This window comes from Notothenia rossii (assembly GCF_949606895.1).
Source record: "Notothenia rossii genome assembly, chromosome: 7".
In the NCBI taxonomy this organism is placed as follows: Eukaryota; Metazoa; Chordata; class Actinopteri; order Perciformes; family Nototheniidae; genus Notothenia; species Notothenia rossii.
The window spans coordinates 51,235,309-51,256,903 of NC_136905.1; the positions used below are offsets into that span (position 1 = coordinate 51,235,309).

Consider the following 21,595-nt stretch of genomic DNA (forward strand, 5'->3'; position numbering starts at 1 on the left):
TGTTGGTTGGAAAGACAGTAGTTGAGTGATTACTGAGAGAAAATTATTAAAATAGATAATTATTCAGTGTTGTTACTTTAAAGTGTTGTTACTGACCTTTTTCTCTTTTATTTTCTTTACCTCACCTGTAACTGCTGAGACCCTGAGGAACATGCACACTGGACTGACCTGCTCTGGCAACCTGATTTCCACTGTACGTAATAGTATTTGGTTATGGTATATTATTTATATACATCAAAGGCACAATGCACCCCCCAGAGAGAAACATGTATTGAGTGTGATATTTTGCATAGGTCATGTGAAATCATCTTTACATACTAGAAAACTGTAGGAGCAGCAACTTGTTTTGAAATTGAATTTTTAATATCCGATAATAAAGTTGATCTGTGTTCTTTATTCTTCTCTCTTCCCAGCTCCATCCATCACCATTCTCTGTTCCTGCAGGTCCTGCTTGCTAATAAATGCTTTATTGTTTTACACAGTTACAAATAAAGTCAATGTATTGTATGACATGAAGTTGTGCTTCATTCTGAGTCAATAATAAATTCATTCTGCCTTCAACTGCAAAATGATTGTGGACTGCACCGACATCCATGTAGCTGCTCCCCAGTAAGATGAACCAAGCAAAGCTGACACTCAACTATAATAGATTGAATGAGCAATACAAGGATGGTCCAGATCTGGGGGTGGGAGGGTTTATTTTTCCATAGTTTTGTCCTCTTGTCTGATTGTTGTTGTTTGTTTTTTCTGAATTTTTTGTAATTTGTGTTGTATTGGTTGTGATTGTACATTGTATTTTTTTAAATGTGTATTACATTTTTGAAAAACATTTGATCAACAAAAAAGGATTTGGTCAGGGTCTAGACTCAGTGTGTAGTTTATGAATTAATCAATGCTCTCTACATTAGGAAAACATACCAGTGTACCAGAGGGAGTCACACACAGCTGTGCCTAGATAACCAAACAAATTGACAAGATAACCAAAATCCTTGAATCTACACACAGCAAATAAACTCAAATGACACAACGAGATGTAAAAAGGAGATCACACATATAGTCGATATAAAACTGGCCGCTTCAATCTGAAGAGCAACTAAAACAAAACACGGGAGTGTACCTTGTTCTTGTGAACACTAATGTTATCCACAGCATACACACCCGTATACAGTACACCCGTTCTAGGTTCTGATTGGCTCTCTAGGTTGGCATTCTAGCTTCTGACTGGCTGTCCAGGTTGTCAATCACAGCCGTGGTTCATATTATGCTAGTCGACTCGTAACATCGCTAAACTTTTTTTCTTGACGGTTTTCTCAGTCAACTAATGCTATTGATAACAGTAACATAAATTAACACAGCCCTGCACACTGCAGTCATTATATGCCGGGTCTGTGGTTCATCATCTTCTTTTTCATTCTCCTCCTTATTGACTGACATTAACCTTAAACATTGCGCTCATATTACTCACCGAAACCTTGTAAAGCCGGTCCCGCATGCTGGCTCTTACAGAACCGACTAACTCCCCTTTCGTGTATGTACAGCTCTCAACGTGCCCAGACTTGTAGTGATTTTCACCTCGTTTTATACTTTTATTCTCATTCTGAAAGAATGAGGTGAAATGTGCCAACGTGACGGTCATCTTTGTGTTGGTGACGCGTATTGTGCGGGACCAGAGACATGTAGTTCACTGAGCGGCTTAACACAAAAAAATGTGTTACTTCACAGTTTTACGACACATTTTAATTTTTTTGACTTGCAAAATGTTCTTTTTAATTGACAAACATCATATGTGTCATTCGTGGCACAATTCAAACGGGATCAAAAGATACGTTTTCTCTCTCCATTGAATTCAATGTATAATTTTCCGCTTCCGGGGTCCCATGGAGGCTCCCGGAAGGGGAGGGACTTCGCCTCTCTATTTCGGCTGGCCTCCTCTCGCAACAGAATGCAATCTACTGTTTCACCATAACATCTAGAGGGGTGCTGTTTCACTCTTTGTAAAATACTCAATGAGAATGGGGGAGAAACGGGCCGGCAGCAACACACAACAAAAAAATGTCTGAAACTAAATGAAGTGTTTTTATGTATTTATTAAAATCATAACTACAATACAAAAAAAACAGGGGAAGCCTGGCTTCCCTTTGCCTCGAGGAGAAAACGCCACTGAGGAACACAGGTCGTATTCTTTTATTTCGTCATATGTATTCCACCACAACTTGAAGGGAATATTTTTTTACATGAAACCGGTCCGTGGCGCAAACAAGTTGGGGACCGCCTTACAAAACAGCTGGGGAGCCGGACAGACAGGTCGTCATCTGCAAAGAACCTGAAGCGTCTCGAGACAGGAAACTGTTAGAAATTAAAATCAATGTTTTGATGGTATAATGTAGCTTAAACGTACCGTCAGTTTAAACGCTCTTTTATACTGAAAAACCAGAAATTCTTGTGCACAAGCAGTTAAGCTTTTATTCTGAAAATCCTTCATCCACGGTTAGCATGTAGCATGTGGCTAATATACGATTTCCTAAAGAGGTGAATTGAGAAGCGAAATGACTTGGTGTGGTGAAAACCGAAACCTACTGATTTAACACTACAACGATAGATGTCGGGATACTACCATGTTGAATATTAAATGAAAGTACAGTTTATTTGAATACATTATTGTTTACAGACGAGAGTAGCATGTGGCAACATCCGGAATGACCGGAAACCAAACGAGCCGAGAAGTATTGTTTAGAGTATTGATTACAGCGTTTAGAATGTGTTAAATGAAAAGTGATGAAAGAGAATATGAGGAGAAACGGCGTGTTAAGCATATATTGAATGTGAAAAGACGATCCTCTGTTTAAATGCAATAACGGACATTGGAGACGAGGTGAGCCGGCTGGCGGGGAGGAGCCAGCAGAGGATATATATATAGCAGCGCCGGAGGAGAGATCCGCTGTCTTCTTCTTGCTCAGGAGAACCAGATCACAGCTGTTTTCTGCCGGAACAATATTCTGTCTGTAACACTACCGCGCCTTTTTAATTAAAGTATCCCATTTGAATCTTTTCAGAGACTCCATTTAGTCTCATTTTAAAGCTTCTCTCCTGGACGCGAGAATAAAGAACACATTTAACAAAACATGTCTTGTTTAGTGTGTTTGTGTGTGACTTTTACTGCTGTGTCATCACCTTTCATTATCATAGTGGGATTACAAATATTTTTATTGGTTTGAGGGGGAAATAAGATATTGTGACAGTTGTGAGAATAAAACCTTTATATTGACATTAATATTTAAATTGTGGTATAGGAGGAGACTCAGGCTCATGACAAAACATGGTGAAGGCATGATGAAGACTCAGGCTCATGGTGAAGACATGATGAAGACTCAGGCTCATGATGAAGACATGATGTAGACTCAGGCTCATGATGAAGACTCAGGCTCATGGTGAAGACTCACGCTCATGGCGAGGAGATGATGAAGACTCACGCTCATGGCGAGAAATGAGACGGTCTACGGCAGTGGTTCTCAAAGTGGGGTCCGCGACCCCCCGGGGGTCCGTGGCACTCTGCCAGGGGGTCCGTGAAAAGTTTTCAGATTCATTCATTTAAATGATCATGATATCATTTTTTTTTTTTTTTTTTTTTTTTTTACAAAAGGCTTCATAGTTCAACAAATAATATTTTATTTTTTTTATCTAAAATAGTTCATAGATTATGTTCTAATCTAAAAAATCTATACATTTAAAAATCGATAACTAGTACGTCAGTCAGAGAGCGCCGCTGCTAGCATCATAGAGATATAACACGGCTATCATAGATGAGAGTAACAAATGCGTCACTTCCGGGCAAAAATAACGGCTCCGCCCACTTTTGGGGGAAAACAATAGTGATGGGAATTCCGGCTCTTCTTGGTGAGCCGGGTCATTTGGCTCGGCTCACCAAGAAGAGCCGGCTCTTTCGGCTCCCAAACGGCTCTTCAGTTTACCACATATTATATCTTTTATAATTAAATCAAATGTAGCCCTATTTTGACTAATGAATTATGTATATGCCTATGTGTACACATATATCACTTAAATTAATCAATACATCCTTTGTACTGAAGTATTCAAAAGTAAAAATGTAAAAGTAAAAAAAAAATGTTTTCATTGCATTTACAGACCCTTGTAACTCTCTGATACCACCCCATGAATGCACTGACTTGCTTGTAGAACCACGCTACACAAAATAGATAGCAACACCTATAAAAACTATTTTAAAAAAGGGGCTACTGTATCGACATCGAAATTATATTTAAAGAAAAGGCCGATTCTGTGAGCTGCAGCTGACCATTCCCCCCTGCAGGAGAGGGGAGCGTGCTCTGAGATCAGCTGCTGGGCTCTCAGAAGAGGGGGAGAAAAAGAGATCTCCCTCCTCCGTGTTTTATTCTTATAGAAGTAAGAAGAGAAGTAACGGGGCAGAAACCCTCCTTTTTACGCATGCGGTCCAGACATAGACATCAAACGGCGACACATATTCAGTTTATATTTACTTTGGCATTAGGGCAGGGATATCTAGATACTTTCCAAGGTTTGACATAATGAATTGTGCTACTTTTAAAGCAAGCAACGGTGTTTTCAAATCTGTAATCAAAAAGCTCCTCAAAAACACTATCGAAGCAGTTCCTGCCGTTACTACGTTAGTTCAAACAGTAACAACGGACTATTTTTCTTTAGCGGATGCATGTCAAATTAAATAAATACAACTATTTTTTAAATCAATAGAATCATTTTCTAAATCCATAAAAGCATTTCAATTAATATTGGGATTCATGTCGTTACTTTGTTGAGAATGTGGCTATGTAATAAGCGGGATAATGTGCACATTGCATGATCATTGCATAGATCATGCCGATCTCTCCGCAAAAAAGAAGAAGAACCGGCTCGTTCGCGGGCACGAACCGGCTCCCGTCGTTCCCTTAAAAGAGCCGGCTCTTTGAGACTGACACATCACTGACACATCACTAGCTTTCAGTTGAACGGCGGTCAATACAAATTCTGAAGTTTTTGCCAATCCGATCAGAAATGTAAGAAAACCGGAGATTTTTGGATCTTCAAAGAGCCCGATTCCAATGGCCAGACAGGCAAACAATCACATTAAGCCATTACAAATCGAAGATCGGGCTCGATATATGGTTAAATATAGCAGTAGGCTATTTATTTTCATAGATGAGAGTAACATCTACGTGACTTTACGGCCCCGCCCACTTTTGGGGGAAACAACGGCTGTCATTTGAATGGCGATCGAGCATGAAGCCACAGGGATCTTCTGTTACTGTCCTTTCTTCTTAAAGGAAGTACAGAAACACGTAACTCTGGATTTGTTTTAATGTTTGAGGTGCAATAAACGAGACAGCAGCTTTTTGGCATGATAAAACTATTATGTTCTGCCTCACTCATGAGAGTAACAGCTGGATAAATTACAGCCTTGCCTACTGATTTTCAAAAAAAATTGATCGGATGGGCAAAAACTTCAGAACTTGTATTGACCGCCATTCAAATGACAACGTTGTTTTCCCCAAAAAGTGGGCGGGGCCGTAATTTTTGCCCGGAAGTGACGTAGGTGTTACTCTCATCTATACTACGAAGATGGACAGATATTTAAAACGACCGGTTACGGCTACAAATGAAGTTAATGAAAAACAAAAAACAAAAGATAGGAAATACGATGAGGAGTATCTCCAATATGGATTTATTGAAGTGGAAGGGAAACCAAAATGTCTGATATGCCTGCGGTGTCTTGCCAATGAGGCGATGAAGCCTGCCAAATTGAAGAGGCACCTCAAGACCAAGCATCCAGATTATGTAAAAAAAAGACCGGGCTTTTTTTGAGAGGAAAGGCGAGGACTACCGCAAGCAACAACAACGGATGGTTAATGTTACGTCTGTTTCTGCTAAAGAACAGACGACGAATTTAGGACATGTCTGCTGATATCAAATCACAACTGCTGGAAAGACTGAGAGGGTCTAAATTCGCGGTTCAATTGGATGAGTCCACTGATGTGTCCGGCTCTGCGGAGCTCATCGCACTGGCGCGAGAGGAGAGGGAGAGACGCAGAAGTGAGACTGACTGAGATTACTTTGAGCAACATGCATGGGAATAAGTTACAATATAATACATTTCTCGCTATTCAGATGGTCTGCTGCCTGGTGCTGCTGTTGCGCAATGTGCAGTAGTGTCCTCTTTTCGTACCATGAAATTATCAGTTATGAATTTGTTTTTCACTGCTTGAGAAAATTGACTTGTGGCTGAGAGCGTGTGAAAAATGTCAATTGTGTGAGAGTTGGCAGCCCTGTGAACTCGCTTGACATTATTACGTATGAAACTGCCAATCAGATTTATTTACTTATTAATCGAAGGTGCCGGAACGCTGTTCTGAATCGTTCCGGCCCACCTTAACCCCTGTGTGTGTGTGTGTGTGTGTGTGTGTGTGTGTGTGTGTGTGTGTGTGTGTGTGTGTGTGTGTGTGTGTGTGTGTGTGTGTGTGTGTGTGTGTGTGTGTGTGTGTGTGTGTGTGTGTGTGTGTGTGTGTGTGTTCTGAAATGCACTTCAAATTATCACTTTTCTCTTGATTTCCCTTTGATATTTTGTTTAGGTACAGTGTTACGTGCAGCTAATTGATTGATTGTTTTATGGGTATTCTGTGTTGAGATGGTGCAAATATTTTTGAATACATATCTAATATCTTTCTAATACATTGCTCTTGTGTAGTTCTTTCAGATAACTAAGACTATAGAAGTGTAAAAAATAGGCTACGTCAGATTATTCCAAGGGACATACATGTCAAGTCAAGTCAATTTTTATTTTTATAGCCCAAAATCACAAATCAGAATGAGGGGGTCCTTGGTATATTCTCTATCTTGTAAGGGGTCCTTGGCTGAAAAACAATTGAGAACCTCTGGTCTACGGAGCATGTCCTTGTACGTCACCGGCAGTTACCCCTACATTTTGCCGCCCCCGTCACCTAGCAACCAGCTGCAGTCACAAGTGCCGGTAATAATTTCTGATACTAGGCAAAATATTTTCAAACTGTTTTCAGACTGTTTTCAAACTGTTTTCAAAACTGTTTTCAAAACTGTTCAATATGGAGTCAGATCTAGCTGTACTTCTTTTGGTGTTATATAATATGTTTAAATTATTTTCCGGAGGTCGCAACAGGCCCCCGTCAAGAGGGCTTCATTCTCCCCGCGCATCTGGATAAATTGCGCAGTCTGCTCCTTTCTGACTATCAAAACAAAATTGTTGCAGTAAGATTTGTATAACAAAAGCAGTTAAATAAATAAATTAGCTTTATAATGAATCCCAACAATATGAAAACCAAACAGGGTTTAGAAATATTTTCACTTCATATTATTTTATGTATGTAATATAAAGAAGACATCTCCAATTGCCCGGATATTTAAATACACAAATTAAATAGGTTTACTTTTCTTTCATGTCGTTTACTATTTGGGTGAGTACATTTAAAAACGAATCCAGCTGAAAACGTTGTAGCCGTTGATGGGACGTTACAAGCCATATATTTTTTTTAAAACTCATTCGTCACAGTCACCCGTTGCATCCTGGGATATGGTACACCGCGGAGTGTACATCAGATGTATCCTCTAAATCTGGGGAAAGAAGGCTGCATTTGCGGGCCGCATTCGGAGGAGTCTTGTCTTTTTTTTAAATTGAGACAGCCTTCGCGGAAGTGATGAAGACTCAGGCTCATGGTGAAGACATGATGAAGACTCAGGCTCATGATGAAGACTCAGGCTCATGATGAAGACATGATGAAGACTCAGGCTCATGATGAAGACTCAGGCTCATGATGAAGACATGATGAAGTCTTAGGCTCATGGTGAAGACATGATGAAGACTCAGGCTCATGATGAAGACTCAGGCTCATGATGAAGACATGATGAAGACTCAGGCTCATGATGAAGACTCAGGCTCCTGATGAAGACATGATGAAGTCTCAGGCTCATGATGAAGACATGATGAAGACTCAGGCTCATGATGAAGACATGACGAAGACTCAGGCTCATGATGAAGACATGATGAAGACTCAGGCTCATGATGAAGACTCAGGCTCATGATGAAGACATGATGAAGACTCAGGCTCATGATGAAGACATGATGAAGACTCAGGCTCATGATGAGGACATTATGAAGACTCATGATCATGATGAAGACTCTGGCTCATGATGAAAACATGATGAAGACTCAGGCTCATGATGAAAACATGATGAAGACATGATGAAGACCAGTGACGTGCGGTGAGGTTCATGGCTGGTGAGGCACTGACTCTTTCAGAGTCAGATTTACAAATATTATATTTTGACCTTAATCAAAATATTCGGTTATTTTCAAAAGCTTTTTTAGTCTGATGCTTCGATTAATTTTAAACAGACCGTTCAACAAAAGGATACCCAAAATCTAAATATTGGATTGTTCTTTCTTAGTAAGATCCCATTTTCATTACAATTGTGGTCTTACCTTGACTTGAAGATTAAGTCCATGCTCTCCTTCTGGACAACAATCTCTATTAGTTTTTTGTAAAAGTCCTCCTTATCTTCCTGTAGTTTCAAAAGTCTAGTTTGTTGTTTGTGTCTACCGTCTCTGCGTAGAATAACAGTAGCAACAAGAACCTGTGGGCTCACGTGCGCCCCCTTCAGTGCGGCAGAGGTTATGGCTGCCTCTCCTGCTGCTTTTTTCATTGCCGTTATATGATGAGACCAGCGAGCCTAAATATCATATACAGGACTGTCTCAGAAAATTAGAATATTGTGATAAAGTTCTTTATTTTCTGTAATGCAATTAAAAAAACAAAAATGTCATACATTCTGGATTCATTACAAATCAACTGAAATATTGCAAGCCTTTTATTATTTTAATATTGCTGATTATGGCATACAGCTTAAGAAAACTCAAAAATCCTATCTCTAAATATTAGAATATCATGAAAAAGTATACTAGTAGGGTGTTCAACGAATCACTTGAATCGTCTAATTAACTCGAAACACCTGCAAGGGTTTCCTGAGCCTTGAAAAACACTCAGCTTGGTTCAGTAAACTAAATCACAAGTATGGGGAAGACTGCTGATCTGACTGCTGTCCAGAGGACCGTCATTGACACCCTCCATCAGGAGGGTAAGACACAAAAAGAAATTTCTCAAAGAGCAAGCTGTTCACAGAGTGCAGTTTCAAAGCACATCCACAAAAAGTCTGTTGGAAGGGGGAAATGTGGCAGGAAACGCTGCACAACCAAGAGAGATGACCGCAGCCTTAACAGCATTGTGAAGAAGAGTCGCTTCCAGAATTTGGGTGAGCTTCAAAGACAGTGGACTGAAGCTGGAGTCCAGGTATCAAAAGTCACTGTTCACAGACGTGTCCGGGAAATGGGCTACAATAGCCGTATTCCCATGGTCAAGCCACTTCTGAACTCAAGACAACGGAAGAGGCGTCTGACTTGGGCTAAGGAAAAGAAGCACTGGACAGTTGCACAGTGGTCCAAAGTCCTCTTTTCAGACGAAAGCAAGTTTTGTATTTCATTTGGAAGTCAAGGCGCCAGAGTCTGGAGAAAGGCTGGAGAGGAGCAAAATCCAAGTTGCTTGAAATCCAGTGTGAAGTTCCCACAGTCAGCGATGGTTTGGGGAGCCATGTCAGCTGCTGGTGTTGGTCCACTGTGTTTCATCAAGCCCAGAGTAAATGCAGCTGTGTACCAAGAGATTTTAGAGCACTACATGCTTCCGTCTGCTGAAAAGCTCTATGGAGATGAGGAATTCATTTTCCAGCATGATCTGGCACCTGCCCACAGTGCCAAAACCACCAGTAACTGGTGTACTGACCATGGCATTACTGTCCTCGATTGGCCTGCAAATTCCCCTGACCTGAACCCCATAGAGAATATGTGGGGTATTGTGAAGAAGAAGCTGAAAGACACCAGACCCAACAATGCTAATGAGCTAAAGGCCGCTATTGAAGCATCCTGGGCATCCATAACACCTCAGCAATGCCACAGGCTGATTGCCTCCATGCCACGCCGCATTGATGCAGTAATCCGTGCAAAAGGATTCCCAACCAAGTACTGAGTGCATTAATGGACATTTTCAAATGTTTGATTGTGTTTTGCTGTTATAAATCTTTTTTTTTTACTTGGTCTGAGGAACTATTCTAATTTTTTGAGATAGGATTTTTGAGTTTTCTTAAGCTGTATGCCATAATCAGCAATATTAAAATAATAAAAGGCTTGCAATATTTCAGTTGATTTGTAATGAATCCAGAATGTATGACATTTTTGTTTTTTTAATTGCATTACAGAAAATAAAGAACTTTATCACAATATTCTAATTTTCTGAGACAGTCCTGTATACGTTAAATAAGTTATTTAGAGACTATGGATGGCGAGGATAAATGTAATAAAGGGATCTACAAACATTACATTGGTGACCTACAGTGAGATGGTAACAGGCATGCGCTTAGGGCCCTCTTTCCAGCCAGTTTCTGTGGGGTGACACATTCTGAGGTGAGGCAGAGCTCAGCTGTGCCTCACCTCACCCCACAGTAACTGGCTTGAGCGCGCTCACAAAATAAGTGCCCGCGCTAAATTAGTGCCCGTGATCCAGCAAGTTACTGTGGGCTTACGAGAGGCAGAGCTCGTCCCTGCCTCACCTCTCATCGCTACCCGTAGTTGTAGCGGAGCGTGGCAAATTTGCTGATTTTGACTTTTAAAAGCGATTGGAATCATACATAAATCACACTTACATCATAGATCAGTGGAGACATTTTATTATTATTACTATTTAGTTTTTCTTTAGTTGTTTTTCCGTTACATTGGAGTATGACAGGTGAGGCTCTGCCTCCCCTGCCTCCCCTGACTGCACGTCGCTGATGAAGACTCAGGCTCATGGTGAGGACATAATGTAGACTCAAACTCATGGTGAAGACATGATGAAGACTCAGGCTCATGATGAAGACTCAGGCTCATGATGAAGACATGATGAAGACTCAGGCTCATGATGAAGACTCAGACTCATGATGAAGACTCAGGCTCATGATGAAGACTCAGGCTCATGATGAAGACATGATGAAGACTCAGGCTGATGGTGAGGACATGATGAAGACTCAGGCCCATGATGAAGACTCAGGCTCATGGTGAAGACATGATGAAGACTCAGGCTCATGGTGAAGACATGATGAAGACTCAGGCTCATGATGAAGACATGATGAAAACTCAGGCTCATGGTGAAGACATGATGAAGACTCAGGCTCATGGTGAAGACATGATGAAGACTCAGGCTGATGGTGAGGACATGATGAAGACTCAGACTCATGATTAAGACATGATGAAGACTCAGGGTCATGGTGAAGACATGATGAAGACTCAGGCTAATGATGAAGACTCAGGCCCATGATGAAGACTCAGGCTGATGGTGAAGACATGATGAGGACTCAGGCTCATGATGAAGACTCAGGCTGATGGTGAGGACATGATGACCCCTGGCTGCCCAAACAGTCCAGAAGCTATCGATTTAAACACTGCTGTCAGATGTATCCTGGTGCAACTAACATCTCTGTTAACCACCTTTGCTTTCTCACTGTCTCCATCCCCACCAACTCATAACGCTGGAAATGTCCTTGATCTCATATTCTCAAGGAACAGCACTACTTCTAACCTCTCTGTAAACCTGCTTCACTCATCCGATCACTTCTTCATTTCATTCTCTCTACCCCTTTCCAAACATAACAACCTAATCTCTTCTAATTCTGCACCTGTCCGCCGTAACCTCCGTTCCCTCTCCCCCTCTACCTTTGCCTCATCGGTGCTCTCAGCCCTCCCTTCCTCTGATTCGTTCCAACTCCTGCCTCCAAACTCTGCTGCAGAAACTTTCCTCTCTACTCTCTCATCCTCTCTGGACTCTCTCTGTCCTCTCACATCTTGGCCGGCTCGTCAGTCCCCTCCTGCTCCCTGGCTAAATGACGCACTGCGTGCTAATAGAACCATCCTTAGGGCAGCAGAGCGGAAATGGTAGAAATCCAAACACCATGACGACCTCCTAACCTATCAGGCTCTCCTCTCCTCTTTCTCTGCTTCCATCTCTCAGGCAAAAAGCACTTTCTTTCAAGATAAGATCCAATCTTCCTATTCCAATCCCCAAAAACTATTTTCTATCTTCTCCACCCTCTTGGACCCCCCCAAAGCCCCTCCCCCCTCCTCCCTTCTGTCAAACGACTTTGTTAACCACTTTGAAAAAAAGGTTGATGATATTCGCTCTTCTTTTTCTGACTCACCTTTACTCACCGCTGGGTCACCAGACTCACCTTTCACCCACACACTGACCTCCTTATCCCCTCTCTCTCCAAGTGAGGTTCTTACCCTCATTACCTCTGCCCGTCCTACCACCTGTCCTCTGGACCCTATCCCCTCAAACCTCCTTCAGACTATCGCTCCTGATATTCTACCGTTTCTCACCCATTTCATCAACACTTCTCTAACTTCTGGTCACTTTCCAAACAGTCTCAAGGAGGCAAGAGTAAAACCTCTCCTAAAGAAACCCACTCTCAACCCGTCTGATGTTATAAACTACAGGCCTGTCTCTCTCCTCCCGTTCCTGTCTAAAACACTTGAACGCGCTGTCTTTAAACAACTCTCCTGTTATCTCCATCTGAACAACCTTCTGGATCCGCACCAGTCTGGTTTCAAGGCAGGTCACTCCACAGAAACTGCTTTCCTTGCTGTCTCTGACGAACTGCACACTGCTAAAGCAGGCTCCCTCTCCTCTGTCATCATCCTTCTGGACCTGTCTGCTGCATTCGACACGATGAACCATCAGATCCTCCTTCGCACTCTCCAAGAACTTGGAGTTTCAGGCACTGCACTTTCCCTCCTCACCTCATACCTCAAAGACCGCACCTACAGGGTTACTTGGAAAGGGTCCGAGTCCGACCCTTGTCAATTAACTACAGGGGTCCCTCAGGGCTCTGTTCTTGGTCCCCTCCTCTTCTCCTTGTACACAAATTAGCTCGGGTCTGTCATTAGCCCGCATGGTTTTTCATACCACTGCTACGCTGACGACACCCAACTAATTATGTCCTTTCCCCGCTCAGAGACCCAGGTCGTCGCACGCATCTCTGCTTGCCTAGCAGACATCTCTAGGTGGATGTCTAACCCTAGCTCAACCTTGACAAGACTGAACTGCTTTTCCTTCCGGGAAAAGATTGTCCCACTCTTGACCTAACAATCAACATCGGCACCTCTGTTGTTTCCCCGACTCAGACTGCAAGGAATCTGGGTGTGGTCCTAGATAACAAACTGTCCTTCACTGCAAACATTGCTGCAACAACCCGCTGCTGCAGATACACGCTTTACAACATCAGGAGGATACGTCCCCAGCTGACCCAGACATCAGTGAAGGTTCTGGTCCAGGCCCTCGTCATCTCACGCCTAGACTACTGCAACTCCCTCCTAGCTGGTCTAACTGCATGTGCCATCCTACCTCTGCAGCTCATCCAGAATGCAGCGGCTCGTCTGGTCTTCAACCTTCCTAAATTCTCCCACACCACGCCGCTCCTCCGCTCCCTTCACTGGCTTCCAGTAACTGCTAGAATCCACTTCAAGACACTGGTACTTACGTACCATGCTGCGAATGGATCTGGCCCTTCCTACATCCAGGACATGGTTAAACCGTACACCCCAGCACGTGCACTCCGCTCTGCATCGGCCAAACAGCTCGCTGCACCCGCACTGCGAGGGGGACCCAAGTTCCCATCAGCAAAAACACGTGGGTTTGCTATCCTGGCTCCAAAATGGTGGAATGAGCTCCCCATTGAAATCAGGACAGCAGAAAGCTTACACATCTTCCGGCGCAAACTGAAAACTCATCTCTTTAGACTCCACTTCGAGCGATTGAATTACTAACAAAGCACTTATATACTAATAAAGGGCTGGCTTTCTAAAGCCAGTTGAGTAGCACTTGAAATGTTTGGCTCTATGAAACCTGATGTACTTATATGATTCTGTTTTCTTCAAGGTTGTATCTTCCTGGTCGAATGCACTTATTGTAAGTCGCTTTGGATAAAAGCGTCAGCTAAATGCAATGTAATGTAATGTGCAGCCGTGTTAAAGCACATTAAACTACACTCAGATATTCATTCTGACTCCAATATAACAACATTTGATCGTCCATTTTGTTAGCCAGTGATCTTCCGTTGGCTACAATGGATAGGAGACATCTAATCTCCTATCATTGGATATTCCTAATTAACCAAAGGATTATTGCATTAATCTGGTGTACTTTGAGAGCTAAATTAAGAAGCTAGATCAACGGAGAACGATGTGCTCGAATAAACAATTTAACCATAAACGCATTCTTGTAAAGATATGATTATCTAGAAATAGTAAATAGTGAAGATGAAATGTCGTAGTACAGTTCTCCAACCAGTACGGTATTCTGTGATCCGTGTTGTAGTGTAATCTTATCCCTGGATGATGTCAAAGAACACGACTATGTGTTTCTCTGTTTCCACACGTGTGGGGGTGGTAATTGGAGGGAGGGGGTTGGGGATGGTGGGCCATAAAGATGAAAGCAGCCTCTGGAGTGAGCAGGTTACTCAGGGGCCACAAAGGCAGCCTCACAAAGGTTCTCATGACGTCAATGACAAGACATGCATTATTTACAGTAAATGACTTTCAACTCTGAATACATTTAACAAACTTCCTGCTGCAACTGACTGAATATATTACTAGATTTGTCAGAAACATGGTGTAACTGACTAGAGAACATTGGCTGTGATAGAGTCGGTATTGAACACATAAACCATAAGAAATATGGCATCTTTCTCTACCTAGCTGCATCTGAGTCATGTAACAGTTTGGAGGCGTTAATGACGTCCTTCGACAGGAGTCATGTGATCACAGCCTCCTCAGGAGACTCTGCACCCAGCCTCAGACAAGGTGAGGGTCTTCATTGAGAGGAAGGCTAACAGGAAGTAGTCACTGCCTTCAGGGCTCTCAGCCAATAAGGAGCAAGATGACACACGACAGGGAAGGCTATATTTAACTGAATCAGGCATTCTTTACATGTGGAATTGTGGGTAGTGTCACAATGTTTTCTGGTTTAGAAGCACTTTTTTTCTTCAGACACTTCCTGTTAAAGATGTGAATGATAGTAACCATCTGCAGCTCCTCTTTTAGCTCATTCTTTTGAAAATAGTTTTGATCCAGAACATTCTCTTCTCTGGTCAACAGACATTAGCCTTAGTAAGAGACTGCTAACATAGAGGAGCATTTAGCAACCAGGATGTGTGAATTGTTTAGTAGTGTGTTCATCATAACTACTTTATACGACAGATAATGTGTTTAGTGAGTAAAGATATCTTTATAAACTCAATGACAGTACCGTTGTATTCATCCAATCCACTATAATTTGGCCAAATTCCAGCTGAATAAAAAAAAAAGTTGTTCATTGGTGGTGCATTGAGGTGCCAATGAGATTATGTAATTAAAAAAAGCTCCAGCAAAAGCTCAAACAAAAGCAAGAAGAAAACAGGATGGACATACGACATTTAACGTTCTATGTATCATTGGGAAAGGTTACAGTCCCTCATGTTTCCAGTGGCAGCTAGAGGACATTCAAGTGACATGCTTCAAGTACAGATCATTAGCATTCGCTGTATTTACATTGCAATTTGTCACATTTAGTTTGAGTTTTTATTGATTATAATTGTTCCACATTATAATGTGATTAGATTGTGATATTTCAATGTATTATTTCCGTTTGCATTATGACTTTCCAGGTGTTTTGTTATTTTATTATTGCAAATGTTCCATTCCTGGCTAGACCAAAGGAGCAAACCACAAACCTTAAAGTTGTTTAAGATTGTTTTCCCAAGAATGGATTAAGGTGACTTGTGTTAAACTATATATTTATGTGATTGAATGAGGTTTTCTTCCCTTTGGTAATGAGATTTTGTTCTGGTTTGATAGTTCACTGCTAAAATGCTAAACTATAGGAGATGGCATAATTTCCTTATTCAAAAACTACACATAAACCATTTTGACCCAAATTAAGATATGTGTTCGTCCTGTCGCACACACTTCCTAATCAACCTCTCCTTAACGCACACATACAGTAATGTAAAGGTTTACAGTGATGATGCTTATAAATACGTTTTATTTAGAAAGAATGATTCCACATATAAAAACACACCTTTATGACTTCTAAAGTGTAAATGTTATCTCCAGAAGAAAGAAGTTAACGTCAGGTTAAAACGAATTTACATCACGGTCACATGACTTCACGTCACCAGCACTAAGGCCCCGGCCCAACGAGGACGGCAAAACGCATAGGATTAACGCAATCGCAAAAAAAGCTTCCGTCCACACGCAATATTCACCGGATACTAGTGTCTGTCCCGGTCTGTCCACACGAGACAGCTCCGCTTAGCTCCAACCGCTGGAAAAAGCAGCAGTACATATGCCGAGCCTCTACGTGGCGCTGTAACTTCCTCCACAAAAGCAGCGAAGAAGCATGGTTCTCCTTCTGTTTATTCTTCTCGGTGGGGGCTGAGGGAACCGGGCAGTTTTTCGCCAGTCAACGACGTGTATTAAAGTTTAAATCTTCCTTAAATCTTATAAAAGTGCCAGTCAAAGGTCTTCTTTGCTATTTATTGAGCTTTAAAACAAATTAAAAACGACTCTATATAATATAATAATAAAATACACAGAGCCTCTCTTTTTCCTCCCTCTCTTCGGACAGTGTCAGTGTCTGTCTCATGCAGCAGCTGATCCAGTAATGAGTGATCCGGCCGACAGTCAAAAATAAACATATTTATAACTAGTTTAGGTAGTTTGAGAGGTAGGCCTAATTAAAATAGCTAAGGGCGATGATCTGACTTGAAGTGTGTGTTTTGCTCCGTTCACCGCTGCATCACAGCGGGAGGAGCTGCAGGTGAGCAGAGCTGCGTGTCTCCGTCCTGTCAGATTAGACTTCACTCGCGTTTATGTCCATATCGAGAGAAAGATAAATAATCTGAATTCAGTGTGCAGTTTACTTTGACGCGGGGGTGAGCAGCAGAGGTGGGGAGAGGCGGGGCTATTGCGTCATCATTATCAGAAAATGGTCGTATAGGTCTTAAACACGGAGCCGTTGGACCCCCCAGAGCGTTGCGTATGCCGTTCTATCCACCTTGGGACCCGTTATCGTTACCGCAGTTGTTTACTGTCATATTCGGTCGTCCTAGTGTGGCAGAACGGTCTATATGACACTAAACAGTAACGCAAACGGCCGTATGCGTTCCCGTGGGGCCGGGACTTAAGCTAAAGGCGGCTAATGTTGGGGGTGATGACGTTTAGTAGTCTCTCCTCATCGTTTGTACACAACGATGGAGAAACTTAACAAGAGTTTCAGAGTTTCAGTGTTTCTGCATAGACTGTATATATCAGGGGTCGGCAACCCTGGCACGCGTGCCAGCATTGCCACGCGGTACCGTAACCTGTGGCACACTAGGAATAAGTGGAATAAGTGTGCAAAATATTTTAAATTGTATTTTCGGATCCTGAACGAGACCGCCGCCAGAGCGCGTCTCCCCGTTACCTGTAGAAGGAAGCCATGCACGCAACGCAGCCCCGCTTTCTTTATCTCCAGGTGACTTTCTGCCGCTTTCCTCCGTGGTGCAGTGCTGATCGTTTCACCACGGAGGAAAGCACTTCACTAATTGCAGTACCAATAAGGAGCTGTACAAATGCCGCAGTTTTTGCGTGGCTGTTTCTTTAGTTGAAAGACCAGTGGCGATCTGCTCATCTCTCATCTAAATAATATGCTACAAAGGGGCGGACTGGCCATCTGTGTGTTGAACTTTCCTGTCGGCTCCCGGACCGTAGTCGAGGAGGGCAGAAGCAACAAGCTTCAGGTTCAATAAGCCACTTTAGCTTAAATGACTGGAGAGAGGCGAGCTCTTCTTGGGAGGCCGTTGCATTTATTTAGCTGTTCTTCTGTTTCACAAAATACATCACAGACCTCTGTTTTTCTGCTTCCTCGTTTCACTTCCAGAAACATACACACGCTCCCTCACTGTCGCTCTACCATCCACACATGCACAAGCCAAACCCCTCTCTCTCTCTCTTAAAGGGTCAGCGATCTCATCTCACTCTGCATGACCCTAATATCATAACATGTGTGTTCTGGAGAATCACAGAACGGACGATCATCGTTATTATTATGCCGTTTAAACCAATTATTTTAATGTGTTTGTTAAATTCGGCATCATGTAAGTTGCGCTGACAGGTCCACACACTGCTTCCCCGCAGCGAGGCTCCCCCCGCCCTCCTGCTGATAGTTGACGAGCGTCAAGCTCCTCAACCCCCCCCCGTTGATAATTCTCGATCGTTATAACAATTTTTTTTTTAATGGCACTTCATATCAAAAAGGTTGCCGACCCCTGCCCTAGACACTACCCCTCCGTTTGCGCGTTCGCGCTGAGGGTCCGACCGCCACATTAAGTGCTGTTCCAAACCAAGAGTGTGGAGCGGTGTGGAGGGGGAGTGCGTTATCAAGCCCTCAAACAGCAAGTCTGCATCGGTGCTGACTTGAGACCAGTCTCTACCTGACCGGACTCAACGCTGTGTGTGTCCGTCAGGAAACAAGCTGTTGTGACGACCCCTGCTTGGAGGTCTCCTATGGTGCGTAGGGCCCTTTAATGATCCTCCTCTGCTTGTGCCCACACTGATTGAGGACACCTGACGCACTGATTGAGGACACCTGACAGCTCGCACCGGAGGATTAAAAGGCCTGAGCCAGAGCCTCGAGGTCTCTCCCCGCCAGAGGACTGGACCTCGGAGAGCAGCGGCGCTTATTCTTATTTTGCCTTGCCTTATGTTTGTTTTTTGGCCACGTTACGTTTTGCCAAATAAATACCTTTTTATATACATATTCTTGTCCTTCCCACGCTTTTTGTTATGGCCAAGAGCCAGGCCATGACAGATGGGGGCTCGTCCACTTCTTTTATCTGTGATACAACAACGGATAGGTAAGATTTGTGTTGGGAGTTGGTGCGCGTGTATAAAGTTTGTTGGGAGCGCGTGTGCAGGGCGGCCGGTTTCTTTGTTTCGGCTCATTGTGGGAAGGACATTAGATTTCAGATCGTTGTTTGGGGACTGATTAGATCACTTTGTGAGGCTTTGATTTGTTTTGCATTATATTTCAGGACAGGGTTTGTCAGTTGTTCTTAGCCGTGATCAGCTGTTTGCTTTATTTTTCCTTTGTCTCTCGTTGACACGGGTGCGTTGTATGTGGAGCAGTGCGGAGCGGTGCGGAGTTTTCCCTGGCAGGTTAAGCGGCTGTTCCCTTGGGATTGTTGAGCGGGGTGTGTAGTGTTGCGGAGAAAGTGGTTGAAGCTTCGGCTTGGGAGCATGGCCGTGGTCTCAGTAGTGTTGCTAGCCTGCTAGTCGCTTTGCTGGGCCAGCGGTCTCCAGTGCATAAATACCCACCACAAGTAACTGCATGAAGACTAGGGAGGAGATTAGTCAGTGGGATGTTAACAGTTAATGGGGAAACTCCAATCAATAAGTTAGTGTTGTTCCACTTTGGACGCATAGCAAACGTTGTGGTGTTGATCCGGTTTGTTTTTTTTGTTTTTTTTCTTCTCTCGGCTTAAAAGGTTCGGTTTTGTATTCCGGTGAGGGCCCGGTCTAAATTAATATGGCTGACGTAGAGGCATTTATTGAAGCTCCGTCTCAGGAGTCTCTTGGCACTTTTTCAAGAGACCAGCTGCTATTGATTGCTGAGCATTTCTCGGTGACTATTGTCGGTGATAGGAAGATGAAGGGGAACATCAAAGACTCTATAGTGTCGACATTGAGTGAGACAGGAGTGTTTGCTGCAAAGGAAGAGGGGGTTTTGTCAAAACCTCTTTTTCAGGCTAGTGCACTTTCTTTTGAGCAGCAGAAGGAATTGTTGTTGTTGCAGCTGGAACATGACAGAGTAAAGTATGCGTTGGGAATTGAAAAGGAAATCACAGTGGAGCGGATACGGCAAGAATCTGAGAAAGCCAAGATAGAGTTGGAGGGACATCGCCTGTCTATTCTCAGAGATGGTGAAGGGCAGGGTGAACAGGTGCCCAGGTCTCATCGTTTTGACATTAATAACCTGCGCTTGCTGCCGCACTTTAATGAAAGTGATCCTGAGACGTTTTTTTTGTTGTTTGAACGTGTAGCTAGGGCTAGAGATTGGCCTGATGCAGACTGCGCACTGATGCTTCAGTGTGTTCTCACAGGAAAAGCACAGTCTGCATATTCCTCCCTATGTTTTGAGGATAGCTCTAGTTATAGTAAGATAAAATCGGCGGTACTTAGAGCATATGAACTGGTGCCAGAGGCCTATCGACAGCGTTTTAGGTCCTTTGAGCAGAAACATGGTCAAACCTATGTGGAGATGGCGAGGGATTTGTCGGTTCATTTTAATCGTTGGTTAACTGCTCTTGAAATCGCTTCTTTTGACGATTTGTGTGAACTCATGATTTTGGAACAGTTCAAAAATATTCTTCCTGACAGGATTGCTACTTACATAACAGAACACAAGGTAACTTCCGCGGCTGGAGCTGCAGTGGCAGCTGATGAGTTTGTGTTGCTTCATAAGAGCAGGTTCGGAGGGTGCTCTGGGGCACTAACTGTTTGTGAAGGAAATAGGAAGGATGTTGGGATGGATCCAGAGAAATCGAGTTTGATCAAATCTAATGTGGTTAATAACGATGATTGCCACTACTGTCGTGAAAGAGGCCATTGGAAGGAAGAATGTCCTGCGCTTAGAGCAAAATCTGAGGGAGGAAGATATTTTGTTGGGCCTGTTGCGTTGGCTGCTCCTGTGAAAAGCTGCTTTGGTGCCGATGTGCTTAAATCCCACTTATGTGGATCTGAGGTTTTGGCATCTTATACTCCATTTATACGAGACGGCTTGGTGTCATTGGTAGGTAGTAATGTCAGAGTTCCAATCAAAATCTTGCGGGACACAGGGGCTTTTGACTCCTATATTGTTGACTCTGTTTTGCCGTTGTCGGATGAAAGTGACACAGGTGACACAGTTCTGAGTTGGGGAATGGGATTAAAAGTTCTTCCTATGCCTGTTCATAAGGTGTATGTTGACTGTGACCTTGTTAAAGGTGAAATAGCTGTTGGTGTACGTCCAGCTTTGCCAATCGAGGGGATACATTTTATTCTGGGCAACGGTTTGGCACGTAGCAGAGTTTGGGCTGATGTTCTTCCGGCATTTTTAGTGAATGGTGGGCTGATTGAGTCTGGGTTTGAGGAGAGCTCTACAGTGGTGCCAGAGGTCACGTCCTCCTGCGTGATCTCGCGGGCTATGGCCAAAACTATGTTGCGTAGAAACCAGAAGGCCAAGCATTGCTCCACTGGTCAAAGTGGTTGTGGTGGTGGCGGCGGCTTTGATGGTGGTCGTGGCGGCAGCGGCAGCAGGGGTCGAGGACGTGGCAAGGAAATGTTCTGTTATCGGCGTGGAAATCAAGGACATATGGCTAGGGACTGTGACCAAACGGAGGACGTGTGCTACAACTGCAACAAATCAGGCCACATGGCTCGTGA

General features: G+C 43.2%; 1 protein-coding gene and 1 long non-coding RNA gene across 2 annotated transcripts in view; one reads left to right on the forward strand and one right to left on the reverse strand.

Moving 5' to 3' along the window:
- syne3 (spectrin repeat containing, nuclear envelope family member 3) overlaps window positions 1-21,595 on the reverse strand; it is a 104,541-nt gene that overhangs the window by 807 nt on the left and 82,139 nt on the right. The gene's annotated exons all lie outside the window — the stretch shown is intronic.
- On the forward strand, window positions 8-814 carry LOC307047641. The gene is made up of 2 exons (XR_013810512.1): window positions 8-193; window positions 414-814. It is a non-coding gene; the product is annotated as an uncharacterized lncRNA (long non-coding RNA).